General features: G+C 44.0%; 1 long non-coding RNA gene across 3 annotated transcripts in view; it reads left to right on the top strand.

Moving 5' to 3' along the window:
- The window catches only part of LOC147110519 (uncharacterized), a 70,169-nt gene that overhangs the window by 36,751 nt on the left and 19,126 nt on the right, over positions 1-14,292 (top strand). For all 3 annotated transcript variants that reach the window (XR_015079938.1, XR_015079937.1, XR_015079936.1), the window contains exon 3: positions 10,859-11,017. This is a non-coding gene — a long non-coding RNA (uncharacterized LOC147110519). The remainder of the gene's footprint in view (positions 1-10,858; positions 11,018-14,292) is intronic.

Raw genomic sequence — 14,292 nt, 5'->3', positions numbered from 1 at the left:
CATCTACCGCAGAATCAGTGATATTGGAAGCAGACGAACCAAACAACGACATTGATCCCGACTCAACCTTGCCAGAAGAACCTGATATCCCAAAGAGGCGTTATCCAGACAGAATCAGGAAGCCTCCTCAAAGACCGAACTTATAATTGCTTAACTTCAACCAATGTATCTAGCAACCGTAATTGTAATTAGTTATTATTTAGTTGTTAAATGAATGTTATGTACTGTTTATCTAAAAGGGGAGGAATTGTTGTGTATGTACCTTTAAGGGAATAACTGGTCTCAGACTGCAGTACTGGCAGTGACCACCCCTGTATAAAAGGCCCTAGCAGGCTTCTGTAGTTTCAGTTTCCAGGTTGTCTCCATTCAGTAAAGACTTGTTATAATCAACTCCTGCAGTCCGTGTCTCAATTATACACGGACATAATAACCTTAGTAGTGATGGGTCTGGAACACCTCATAGCCCAGCTTTACACTTTAAAATGGTTACTGATCGGCATTGTATTGTATTACGTTGAAAACTGTAGTTAAAACTACCATTCAGAACCAAGATGACTATTCTCTTCCTTTTTTGCATGCAAGCACCTTTGGTAATTTGATGTTGGATACAGACAAGTCTGATTGTACTTCTTTTGAAAGTTGAAGGACTTCAAGTATCGACACTTAGGTCATTTCTAAAGTGAAGTACTTCTGTGGAATGCTGCAGTCTGAATGAGCAGTGTGTTGATTCAAATCTTAAATGTCACTACTTGGGTTATCTCCTGAAGTTTTATAATGTGGCAAAAGATAACTTGAACTGTTACTTGGAATTCTGACTCCAGCCATAATGTTTTGAGTCCTCTGTACACTACAAATAGTTGCCAGCAATGCTGTAAGGAGGCACCGTCGCATCTCTCACGACACTTAAGTATGAATCTGCTATTTAAAGGTATTCTATGACAGACAAGAAGTCTTGGCTTGTAACTATGTGATGTGTGACAGCTGTCACTACTTCACCCTCGTCTTCTATGTTACAGCTTTAGATGCCGGTTTAAAAAAGTAATAATTGCTTCCCTTCCTCTCCTGAAGACAGTGATCTGTGGGAGGTACAGTTCCACCAGTGCCAGTGTCTCTCTGGTACCTTGCCTTGCCAGTGGAAATAAAAATCGGGAGTGATGTAAAACGGGCTGCCGACTCGCCATCACCCATTTTACACTATCTCCCAAAGTCAAAATCGCGCCAGTGGTTCTGAAATTGCACAGGGAGTCTCACTGTAACTCCAGCAGATCCTCCCCAGGGAAATAATGGAAACTGCTGAAAATGGACTTTTCCTTGGAGGGGGTGGAAGGGGGAGGGGGATGGTCAATAAATTTGTGCACAAAGGGAGTGTGGAGTTTCATCAAGGGGTAAAAGGCCGCATCCAATCGAAGTCTTGGTTCTAACAAGGCACAAATCTAGGGTGCAACAAGTATTCTATGAACATCAGAGAGCAGCAGACCATAATTTAAAACACCCTGCAGGAAACAAGGAGCATTATTGTTCTGCTGAAGCAGTTCTCACTGATGACTGTTTGCAATGCAATCTTGAAAAAAAAGTTTCATCTTACAAAAGCTTGTGCTTTAAAAAAATAGAAATTGAAACATTTGGCAAGAATGTGTTAACCACAGCAACAATTTTTTGGACGAGATTTCTGCAACACTTTGCAACTTCTCATGTCTAATGGTTGCCTGCGTTACCAATCCACATGCACACACTTGAGCACTGTAGTATATAGCAGCCGAGGTTTTCAAACTTCTGCCAAGAAAATAAAACTGGCAAAGTTTTTGACTGCTCCTCTGATGTGTAATGATAGAGACTATTAACCACTGACTCACTCTGTAGGTCTCTCTGCCAACATGCCCATGTTCCCTTTCGAGTAGGTGAATTCGGGTCACAGCAAAGTAAATACAGTAGTTGCAGAATCTCCCGAGGAGAAGTGGAATGCATTTGCTTTCAGACTGCAAGAATGCCTGACTTATGGCTCGAGTCACTGTTCCGATCCTTGGAAGAATATTGCACGACTGCTTTTTGAGTTTTAAAAAAATCTTTAAAAATAATGTTCCACAAGGCCAGTCTTTCTCCTACACTTACCATCTTGGAACAAACAACTTTCAAAGAGTTGAGTGAACGAATATTAAGGTGATAATTTGGAGCAGCAGGGGGATAATAGATTTATACGGTCCCAGATTTTTGCTGCGGAAGGGCATCTGCCGTTATAGTTAGACTTGCCCTTGCCCGTTTTAGGTTTTTAACATTTCCTTGCGTGACAAATTGCTGAAAGTGTGAGCTGACAACAGCGCAGCGAGGGAAACGGCATCTGGGACCCGAGTGAACAGGACAAGCAACTGGGTATCTCCTTAACCAATCAGATTGAAGGATTGTAAAATTAACAGCAGAAGGATGGAGAAGACGGTGAATTAGAGTGAGAGAATTCAATGTCAAATCATGTACAGAAAGAGAAAGAAAGAGAGGGAAAGAAAGATTGGATTAAGGGAGAGAGAAAAAAGACAAAGAAAAAGTAATTTTTCTTTTGAAATTTGACAATTTAAAAATTCTCCAACAACAATTGCAATCTGAAAGAAGGAGACTCCACACTTGTAATCGTTAATTATCAATGCCAGAGAGGTTGACTTGCTGTAATCAAAACTTAGCATGTCACTAAAAGGGTACTTAGACTGGAATGAACAAGACTGAACCTCACCATTATTTTGACAGCAAATTCTGAGCCAAATGTAACATTGAACAAAATGAAAGAACAGAAAAGCAGTAAAATGAATATCAGGTCATGACTTTGAATAAATATTTTTGTAATTGTATGTGTGTAGTAGCAGCCGCCAAGGTTGAACAGTGGAGATGTGAGAGATGGATAAATATTCTGGAGTCTTGCTTGGTTCACTATGGGTATTTTATAAATAAATTTCTCTCAGGGCATTAAATGTGTAGGGTAGCATCTATGATGGGGACAATTGTAATTGGTTTGCAGGATCGGGCTTGATGGGCTGAATGGCCTTCCCCCCCACCCAATGCTTTTTAACTTTTTTTCCCCATGTATGTGCTCAATTTTCCTGGTGTCTGCATATAAAAGGAATTAAAAAGTATGGTAGCCATATAAATATGTTTATGATACGAGAACACTGCATTGGACCAATGTTGCAGTGACTCCCACTTAAGAACAAAAGAAAGACTTGCATTTATATAGCACCTTTCACAACTCCAGGACATCCCAAAGTGCTTTACAGCCAATGAAGTACTTGGAAATGCAGCAGCCAATTTGCACACAGCAAGCGCTCACGAACAGCAATAAGGTAAATGACCAGATCATCTGTTTTAGTGATGCAGGTTAAGGGATAAATATTGGCCAGGACACTGGGGAGAAATCCCCTGCTCTTCAAAATAGTGCCGTGGGATCTTTTACCTCCACCCGAGAGGGCAGATAGGGCCTTGGTTTAACGTCTCATGTGAAATCAGCTGAGATTAAGTGCTCAAGTCTCTGGAGTGGGACTTAAATCCACAACCTTCTGACTCAGACGCCAGAGCGCTACCACTGAGCGACGGTCGACACCGTTAATGACATCCTATTAACCAGGTAAATAAATTGAAAACAAAACAAAACAGCAGAAAACTGAACTGTACACCGAAGTCTGCGCACACATTCTTGTGGGATCACGGGAAGCTGCGGTCACAGGGGACAGAATTCCAGCTTAATTATCAGGGATGATAGGAAACATCCAACTACAAGGCGATAAAATGTAAAATATAAAACAGAATATGCTGAAAATACTCATCAGATGAGGCAGCATCCATGGAGAGAGAAATATAGAGAGTTAGCCTTTCAGGCCAGTGACCTTTCGCCAGAACTAGAAACTGTTGCAGATGTAACAGGTTTTAAGCAAGTGCATAGGCAGGGAAAGAGGAGGAAAGAACAAAAGGGAAGGTCTGTGACCGGGTGGAAGGCAGGAGAGATTAAATGAAGTGCAGAATCATTACCAGCACCTGCTGTCTGGAAAAAATGGGAGCAGTGGTTTTGATCTGAAATTGTTGAACTCAATAAAATGTAAGCTGGCTGGAAATATCAATGGAAAAGGGAAATAAATGTATACTTGAACAGAAATGAAGTATTCTAGGTATTCACAAGCAAAGTCAGAGTACATTATAAAGCCACATACTAAAAGCGGAACTCACAAGAGTGCAGGTTGTATGGCAGAAATGAGACTGGGTTTGTGGATTTCTGCTGTAACCCAATATGCTGCTACAGTGGACAATATTGTTTCCTGAGGCCCCATCCAGCAGAGAAATATGCATCATTACTGCCATTCTAAACCGTATTAATCCATCACATCACAGATACCTCGAAATAGAAAGCAACTTAATGGCTTCTGCAAGTTTAAGGCTACAATATCCTTAGATTCCATCCTCGCAGATTTTTGGGCACTTAGATGGAAGGTTACAATGAGATCACGAATATCAGGATTTGCTGTTGCCACAAGCCGAGGTCAGCAGCACCTATCTTGACTTATCAACAATGAAGTTACAATTATCAGCTGCAGGGAGAAAAATGTATAAAAAGCACATTCTCCCAGAGGTCGACTTATTCTGATTTTATTCCACTTTGGTGCAGAATTCCAGCACGGGGCCAAGAAATTACACAGCCCAGTAATTCAATTTAATTTCTTTTTTTTTTTAAAGTACCAAGTTGAGGATACTCAATGTTGTGCCAACCTTTAATTAATCTGCACTAGCAGCCAACAAAGCTAATTTCTTGGGTTGAAATCAAAGATCCCAGCATATTCATGGAGTTTTCAATGCTACTAGCTAATTGGCATAATCAAAGTGGTGAAATATACATCTGGGGACAATACAGCTGTACTGTGGCCTTTACTGCTTTCATTTCCATAGAAATGATTTCACCATTTTCATACGAAAGCACTTTTGTAATAGTGATTGTACAGACGGAGGCCCATTTATATTTCTTCAGCCTCATGGTTCACACATCAATAATCCCAGTTGACAAAACTGTCTAGTACGTGCCAGACAGCCACCATGACTAGTGGCTTCTGTGTTTCATGCCAGAATATCACCTGCTAACTGGATCGTCACATTGAAATGCAGTGGCTTTCATTGTAAAACGGATGTGCAGATACACAGAGCCTCTCTGGTGTTCTATCCCATGCAACTTTTGTACACGTGTTTTAAATTTAAAATTTATTTTTGAACCTGTAGCATGCGGCATACGACAAATATTGCACAACAAAAGGAATTCTGGATTGAGATCAATGCTGAAGTGAGGTTACATAATAATGGATATGTTGGCATTATAAGATAGTAATGCGAGTGTCAAACACAGAGCACAACTCAAGTTATTTGCAATCATTATCCAAACTCTGGAATGAGATTACAAGTTTGAAATACCTCCCATGTATCAACTTATTGTTAAAATAATCATATTGGATTTCCTGTGGCACTGCTCACACTAAGTCAGACATTATGTTTTATACGGACAAGAGTGTTAGATTATTTAGATTATGTATTATTCTACTGCTAAGGTAAATCTGTGCTTCCTTAAGGCTGCAAAGTATAATTGTGGTTAAGTAAACACTGGGCGAGGTCAGAGTTTAATTACACCTCAGGCTGCAGTTCAGAACCCTGGCTTCCTTTCCCTTATTCGGTAACACTTGATCGGTGGGGCCAGTCAGGGATTACAGACATGTGGTTCCTGTGTCAGTTCAGGTATTTTCAATTCCTGAAGAATTTTACACACATTCCAAGTTTCTTGTTTTTTTGTTTAATTAAAAAAAAGTGTGGCACAGAAATAGGACGGGCAAGAATCATGCACTGGACATACTGGCTGGGGTTTTCCTATTTTGCACATACCACCCTGTGATCTTCTGCCCATTAAAGTGAATACAGGGGTGCAAAATCAAGGACTGACGAGGGCAGATGCAGAAAATAATCAGCCACAATTTTCGTAATAAAATAGATTTGTGTTTGTGCTTTTTTGCCGACTTTGGATGTTGTGATGGATATTGATGATCAAAACACTCTATATAATCAATGATTGGCCAATTTAGATATTGTCAATCATGATTTATTAAAAGATAACCTGTAGCTGATTACCAGAAAAAACTGTATATTTTAATTATGCACATATGTTATGATCCCCCCCCACCAACCCCTCTCTGATGCAATATTATAATTTTCAGACATTTACAGACTTTATTTTATATTGATGATGTATGAAAAATTTTATTTGATAGTGTGGAAAAGAAAAATAAATCTCTTTTTAAAGACCAACTATGAAAATGGTATGGCTTTCATTTTGGAGCAATGCCGGCAGTACACATCCCACCAAAGCAACATCAATTGACTAGATAAAATTTGCATGAAAACTCACCTCTGGGTTTCCCACCATTTTCAATGGCAAATCCTGTAAGAGTAACCAGGGCAGAAGTAACTAGGTGGCCACCAGCCTTTGCGCGTCCCAAGTGTTGCAGACCCTTTAACACACCCAGCCCCTGACCTCCACTTCTATTTGAGTCATAACATCCAAAACACCAACCCTCACTGTAAGGCTTTTAGTTCCAACACTACTACCAGCACCTTTTCAGGCTACATTTTAAAGAAAGACAGACTTGAATTTATATGGGGCCTTTCACAACGTCAGGACGTCTGAAGTGTAGTTATGTTGTAATGTAGGAGAAACAGCAGCCAATTTGCACACAGCAAGCTCCCACAAACAGCAATGTGATTATGACCAGGTAATTTTTAAATTTTTTTTTAAGTGATGTTGTTTTAAGGATAAATATTGGCCAGGACACCGGGGAGAACTCCTATGCTCTTCTTCATCTTTTACATCCACCCGAGAGGGCAGACAGGTCCTCAGTTTATCATCCCATCCGAAATACATGGTGTTACATGCACTTAGTTAAAACTTACTAAATAACTGTCTCTTAAGGCTGAGGGTGGGGTGGAGTTTTCAACACTCAAATTCAATAATCTGTGTTGTGCAGTACATTCTTATCAATGAATGGAACCAACCAGCTGTAAATGCAGTCTAAACCCAGGGCCAGTTCTGATGTTATCACAGCACCACCCACAATAGAGAATGCAATTACCAACACCAGCTATGCAGCGTAAGCAAGTTATTAGAGAACATGTCATTTTTAATTAGCCTACTTAAGTCTGTAATTCAGAAATAACCAAGATCTGAATCTTCTGTGGAATCCCAGTAACATACAGGACTAGTCAGCATCTCGTGTCCCAGGGTCATCAAGTCATTCAAATCCACCTACCTAAAACGGCAACATGGGTCAGTTCTCATCTGGGCTGCTTGCACTAATTAAAACTGCCTCCAGCCAGTCAACCAGAACAGTACTGAGAGAGGCTGGAGAGATTATTTTTCTTCTTGTAGCCCATGAAATTCTGGTTCTGGCCCAGAGGTAGGTAAACAAGAGGTGAGACCCAGACCACTAGGGGAGAAAAAGAGGTGGTACTGTACTAAAAATACAGCAAGACTGGAAACTCTTAAAAACACTTCAGTGAATTGTAGATAACAAACATAATTTACCTTCAGTTAATATCTCTTCTATAGCCGAGAGCTCAGGTCTAGGGTTGCCAACTCTGGTTGGACATATTCCTGGGAGGTATCATCACTTGACCTCCAACCACACTCCCGCTATTGGTCGCCTGAAACGTCCCTACTCGCGGCGCCCTGCCTTCCCACACCAATTGGAAAGCAAATAGACTCTTCAGTACCAGATTGAATGATTCAAGACTGTCAGTCAAATGCCTTTTCTCCCCCCATCTTTAATTTTTTTTTATAACTAATAAACAAAAGTGTTCATGGAAAACAAAACAAAAACTTTTTTTTTAATGCCGCTATGATTTTTCTCCTGGGTTTTGTTCGCAGCGGTGTCCTGGAGATTAGTCTTTAATTCCTGGAGACTCCAGGCCAATCCTGGAGGGTTGGCAACCCTACTCAGGTCTGGAATTTTGGTCAAGTTCCAGACAAGCTGCCTGCTGGGCCACTGGAATATTAGCACAGATTTATACAACATCAATAGAACTTAGTGCACGCTAGAGAGCGGAGGAGGAAGGAATGAAAGAAAAACATTAAGACAGTTACGTTGTGTGATTGTCTAACGTGAAGACTGAATTAGCAGCTGAGAATGTAGGTGTAAAAACCATAAAATTAACACTGGTGATGGATGGATTGTTATTATGCAATGTGTGTAATGTGCTGGGATCATCAACTGAACCTGGGCACAGAGAAATGTTATTTGACCAACATTTATGTAGCGCCTTTAACGTAAAAACTGGGCCAAGGCACTTCAAAATTAGAAATAAGTAAATGGTGCAGAGCTTGGGAGGGGCGATTAGGAGGGATGGCCAAAAGTCTGGTCAAATAGATAGATTTTTGAGATGGTTTTTAAAATCGTGGAGAGGGGAATGGGTGGAGTTTAGGGAGTTCCAATGAACAGGTCCAAGGTGACAAAGGACAGAACAATGTACACAAAACCAGAATCTGAGGATGGGGGCGTGAAGGAGGGACATGGCTGGAGGAGCTTGCGTGGCTAAAGTGGGGCAAGACTGCAGAAGATAACGACTTTAAATTGAATGCTTTGAGTACAGGGCGATGGGCAAATGGGAACCAAGTGTGGGATAGGATACGAGAGACTATGTTTTGGATTTTATGCGAGATGGGAGACCAGCAAGCAGAGAAGGTATAATGAGGCTGGAGGTGAACAGGCATGCATCAGGGTTTCAGCAGTGGAGAGGTGGAGGCAAGCAATGTTGCAATGGTGGTCTTGGTGATGGATAGGATGTGGAGTTTCAAGCTCAGCTCATGGTCAAGCAGGACGCCAACATTGCATATGCTCTGGTTCAGCCCAATTGTGTGGGCAGGGAGGAGTATCGAGGCAATGGGAAGGAGCAGATTGCATAATGAGGTCAAAAAAGATGGCTTCAGTCATCCCAGAGTGGAGCTGTGGCTCAACTACGATCCAAGGAGTAGAGAGCTGGTGTAATGGTAAAGCTAGATGCAACTGGAAGCTGTCCCAATGTCAAATGCCACGGAGGGGCAGCATGTTATAATGAACAAAATGGGGCCAAGGAGAGATGTTTGGGAAACTCTTGAGGTGACAGTGCAAGGGAGGGAAAAGAGGCCATTAGTGGAGATGCCCTGGCTGTGTTCGGATAGGTAAGAATGAAAACATTGCAAGAGCAGTCTATGGAGTTGGACAGCAAAGGAGAGGTAACAGAGGAGGGCATGATCAACTGGATCAAAGGCTGCAAGAGTTCCTGGAAGACAAGGAGGGATAATGCACAACAAACTGTCACAGATATGACATTTGAGATTTTGATTAGGCCCATTTTGGTTCTATGGGAAGGGTGGAAGCCAGATGAGAAGGATCAGAACATGGAGTTTTGTTAAGACAGGCATGGAGCTGACAGGTGAGGACATATTAGAGAGCCTTAGAGAAGAAATGGAAGTTAGAGATGGAGTGGAGAGGGTAAGGGGCGAGATGGGAAAAGGGAGGAAGCAGCAGAGGCAACTGCACAGATGGACTCAACCTCATGGGAATCTAGGAACTCCTCTCACGATACTGGCGCTGAGGGTAAAGGAGGCAGGGAAAAAGGGCATCAGGAGGCAGTCAGAGATAGGAAACCTTGGATTGTGCTGGCTCTTATGCTTTAATCACTGATGATTGCACACTATTCAGCACCATTCGAGACTCGTCAGATACTGACGCAGTCCGTGTCCATATGCAGCAAAACCTGGACAACATTCAGACTTGGGCTGACAGGTGGCAAGTAACATTCGCACCACACAAGTGCCAGGCAATGACCATCTCCAACAAGCGAGACTCTAACCATCTCCCCATGACATTCAATAGCATTACCATCGCTGCATCCCCCACTATCAACATCCTGGGGGTTACCATTGATCAGAAACTGAACTGGACCAGTCATATAAATACTGTGGCTACAAAAGCAGGCCAGAGGCTGGGAATTCTGCAGCGAGTGTCTCACCTCCTGACTCCCCAAAGGCTTTCCACCATCTACAAGGCACAAGTCAGGAGTGTGATGGAATACTCTCCACTTGCCTGGATGAGTGCAGCTCCAACAACACTCAAGAAGCTCGACACCATTCAGGATAAAGCAGCCTGCTTGATTGGCACTCCATCCACCACCTTCAACATTCACTCCCTCCACCACCAGCGCACCGTGGCTGCAGTGTGTACCATCTACAAGATGCACTGCAGCAACTCGCCAAAGCTCCTTCAACAGCACCTTCCAAACCTGCGACCTCTACCACTTAGAAGGACAAGGGCAGCAGACGCATGGGAACATCACCACCTACAAGTTCCCCTCCAAGCCAGACACCATCCTGACTTGGACCTGTATCACCGTTCCTTCACTGTCGCTGGGCCAAAATCCTGGAACTCCCTTCGTAACAGCATTGTGGGTGTACCTACACCATATGGACTGCAGCGGTTCAAGGCGGCGGCTCACCACCATCTTCTCAAGGGCAATTAGAGATGGGCACTAAATGCAGGCCTAGCCAGCCAGCGACGCCCACATCCAATCAATGAATTTAAAAAAAAAGTAGGCAATTTTGGCAATGCGGATCTGAAATAGCAAAATGTAGTGAGTGGAGTTACATTAATACAAATTATGTGCGCAAAATCAATTCCAGTCACTTACAGCAGTGCGGTCTCCAGGCGGGATTGATGGGGAATTATCTCCATACTGGTCGGGACTAGTGGTGTCACTCTACGCAGCTGTTCTCATTCCCTTTCAGCACTTTTAAATCTTCATAACTTGTTCTTTGCCATTACAGGATTGTCAGCTGTTAAGACTTTGCAGTGAAAACTTGCATCAGATTAGATCAGGACAGAACAAAAATGATTATCTGAAGCAGCAGATGATCTGTGTCTCACAGCTACAACCTCCCCAAAGTGGGTGGAGACCAGAACTTTACTTTTAAATGTGACAAAAGGTATGATATTAAGATTCTGACTACAGTATTCTACTCAAGCCTGCAGTATTCCCAAATCACTGATCCACTCAGCAACTTCTGGCCAAATTTGTAAAGTCAGCCTAGCTATGATACCTGTACTCTAATGCAGGAATTTCATTAAAATAAGTTGCAGCACAAACAAAAAGGGTTTTTAACAAGGAATACCGCTCAAAATGCTAGAATCTATTATTAAGGACGTGGTAACAGGGCACTTGGATTTATGAAAGGGAAATCATGTTTGACGAATCTGTTAAGAGTTTTTTGTGGTTGTAATGAGCAGAATAGATAAGGGGGAACCAGTGGATGTGGTGTATTTGGATTTTCAGAAGGCATTCGATAAGGTGCCACAAGAGGTTATTAAACAAAATTAGGGCTCATGGGATTCGAGGTAATATATTAGCATGGATTGAGGATTGGTTAATGGATAGAAAAAAAGAGTACGAATAAACGGGTCATTTTTGGGTTGGCAGGCTGTAACTAGTGAGGTATCGCAAGGATCAGTGCTTGGGCCCCAGCTATTCACAATCTACATCAATGATTTAGATGAAGGGACCAAATGCAATATATCCAAGTTTGCTGATGATACAAAGCTAGGTGGGAATGTTTGTTGTGAGGAGGATGCAAGGAGGCTTCAAGGGGATATAGACAGGCTAAGTGAGTGGGCAAGAACATGGCAAATGAAATATAATGTGCAGAAATGTGAAGTTATCCACTTTTGTAGGAAAAATAGAAAAGCAGGGTATTTTTTAGAATGGTGAGAGATTGGGAAATGTTGGTGTTCAGAAGGACCTGGGGGGAAAAATTCAGTATCGCCCCATTTGGGGCGCCATTATCGGCCGCGCGCAAAGTTTAGCGCCTGGCGCTAATTATCGTCTCTGACAGCAAACTTGGCTTTTATCGCCATTGGAGGTGATTGGAGTGCTAAATCAGGCGCTTCACACCTGTCTTAAGGCGCAAAGGCCGAGCAGCGAGGCGCTACCTCAGAGCGCTGGCGAAGAAAGGAAGGGCAAATCAAAATGAACCTGCAAAGTGCTGCTCAATACCCAAAACCCCTTCACACAGCGTTGAATCTCTCCAGAAGTCTCTCTCTCTCTGAATGCGTGGTGCAAAAATGTCACCAACAAAAAAAGGCAGGAAGCGGTCACCTTTAAATAGCGCTCCCCCAGTCCCTTTCTGACTGCAAAACACTCCCCTCAACCTGTCGTTGCTAGCGGCAGGCGGTAAGGCTGAGGGCGCCACTCAATATCTGGTCCCAGGTGCTACCGGGGCGTTGCGCACTCGACTGACTTCACGATCTGCAGGAGATCGTGGTGGTAGTGTTTAGCGCTGCCGCAAAATGTCTAGTTAATTTCACGTGCGGCGCAAATATCGCCATGCCCAGGCGCTAGTTGCTTTGCGCCCCATTAACGCCCTCTTAAGGCGCAAACAACTGAATTTTTTCCCCCCCAAAATGTCTTACTTCAATTATATAGGGCCCTGGTGAGACCACACCTGGAGTATTGTGTACAGTTTTGCTCTCCTTACCAAAGGAAGGATATACCTGCCAGAGAGAGAATAACAAAGGTTTACCAGACTGATTCCTGGGATAGGGGGATTGTCCATTGAGGAGAGATTGAGTAGACTAGGCCTATATTCTCTGGAGTTTAGAAGAATGAGAGGTGATTGACGTGCCTCAATAACTTCAAGACTCGAAGTTAGCAGAATAAAACAAGGCTTTTATTAGCAAAGAAAAGATGCCAGTGGCTGCACCTAGCTTCACCTGGTGTGCTGCTGTTCTACTGCAGGACAAGCCTGGACTTGTCTTAAGTAGGGCCAGGTATGGGCGGAGCCGACACACAAAGGGGGCGGTGCCCTATACACAATACAAGGTACAAACACCGGAGCAGGCAATACAATATATACAGTTAACTACAGAGTCTGATGAATGACATATTTCATCACATTCACCCCTTCTACAGATTTAGTCTGTCCGGGGGTGTGATAGTCCTCTGTGACCGACATAACGGTTGCGGTGCCGCGGGTGCCGGCTGGGTGTCCCGGGTGGTCTCCTGGGTCTCTGCCGGGGGCGCCACCGGGGTTGTTGATGGAGTAGGTGGTGGGGGAGTAGGTGGTGGGTGTACCGTTGGCTGGTGTTCTTCCGGGGGTGATGAAAAATTAGTGGGTGGAGAATAGTTGTTGTGGTTGTTGTTGTTGTAGTCGTTGTTGCTGTTGTTACCGGCTGGGGCGAGGTCCTTTATGGACACAGTGTCCTCCCGTCTGTCGGCGTGCCGGACATACGCATATTGTGGGTTGGCGTGGAGCAGGTGCACTGGCTCTACGAGGGGGTCCGTCTTGTGGCCCCTCACATGCTTCCGCAGAAGTACCGGACCTGGGGTGGAGAGCCATGACGGTATGGATACACCGGAGGTGGATTTCCGGGGAAACACAAACATTAGCTCATGAGGCGTGGCATTAGTGGCGGTACACAATAGTGACCGTATTGAGTGGAGCACATCTGGGAGGACTTCCTGCCAGCGGGAGATAGGGAGGCCCTTGGTCCTTAGAGTTAGGGTGACTGCCCTCCATACTGTCCCGTTCTCTCGCTCCACCTGACCGTTACCCCGGGGGTTGTAGCTGGTGGTACGGCTCGTGGCAATCCCCTTGGACAGCATGTACTGGCGTAGCTCTTCGCTCATGAAGGCCGCCCCCCTATCCGTGTGGATATAGCTTGGCATACCGAACAGGCAGAACAGGCTGTTGAGGCATTTAATGACCGTGGCGCTGGTCATGTCTGGGCAGGGGAAGGCGAATGGGAAACGGGAGTATTCGTCCACAATGTTCAGAAAGTAAACATTGCGGTCGGCGGACGGGAGGGGCCCCTTGAAATCTAAGCTAAGCTGCTCAAAGGGCCGTGTAGCTTTGATTAGGTGGGCTCTATCAGGGCGGTAGAACCGAGGCTTGCACTCAGCGCAAGTGCGGCAGTTCCTGGTCAGAGACCGAACTTCCTCAATCGAGTAGGGTAAGTTGCGGGACTTTATGAAGTGGAACAGCCGTGTGACCCCTGGGTGGCAGAGGTCGTTGTGGAGGGTCTGTAGCCGATCCCCGGTGGCGTTGGCACACATCCCTCGTGAGAGGGCGTCGGGGGATTCGTTAAGGGCCCCCGGCCGGTATATGATGTCGTACTCGAAGGTGGAGAGCTCGATCCGCCACCTAAGAATATCATTTTTAATCTTCCCCCTCTGTTTATTATTGAACATAAACACTACCGACCGCTG

The sequence above is a fragment of the Somniosus microcephalus genome, chromosome 11 (assembly GCF_052327205.1).
Source record: "Somniosus microcephalus isolate GS21.2 chromosome 11, FLI_Smic_1.0, whole genome shotgun sequence".
NCBI classification, from domain to species: Eukaryota; Metazoa; Chordata; class Chondrichthyes; order Squaliformes; family Somniosidae; genus Somniosus; species Somniosus microcephalus.
This window is presented reverse-complemented; position numbering and strand designations above follow the sequence as displayed.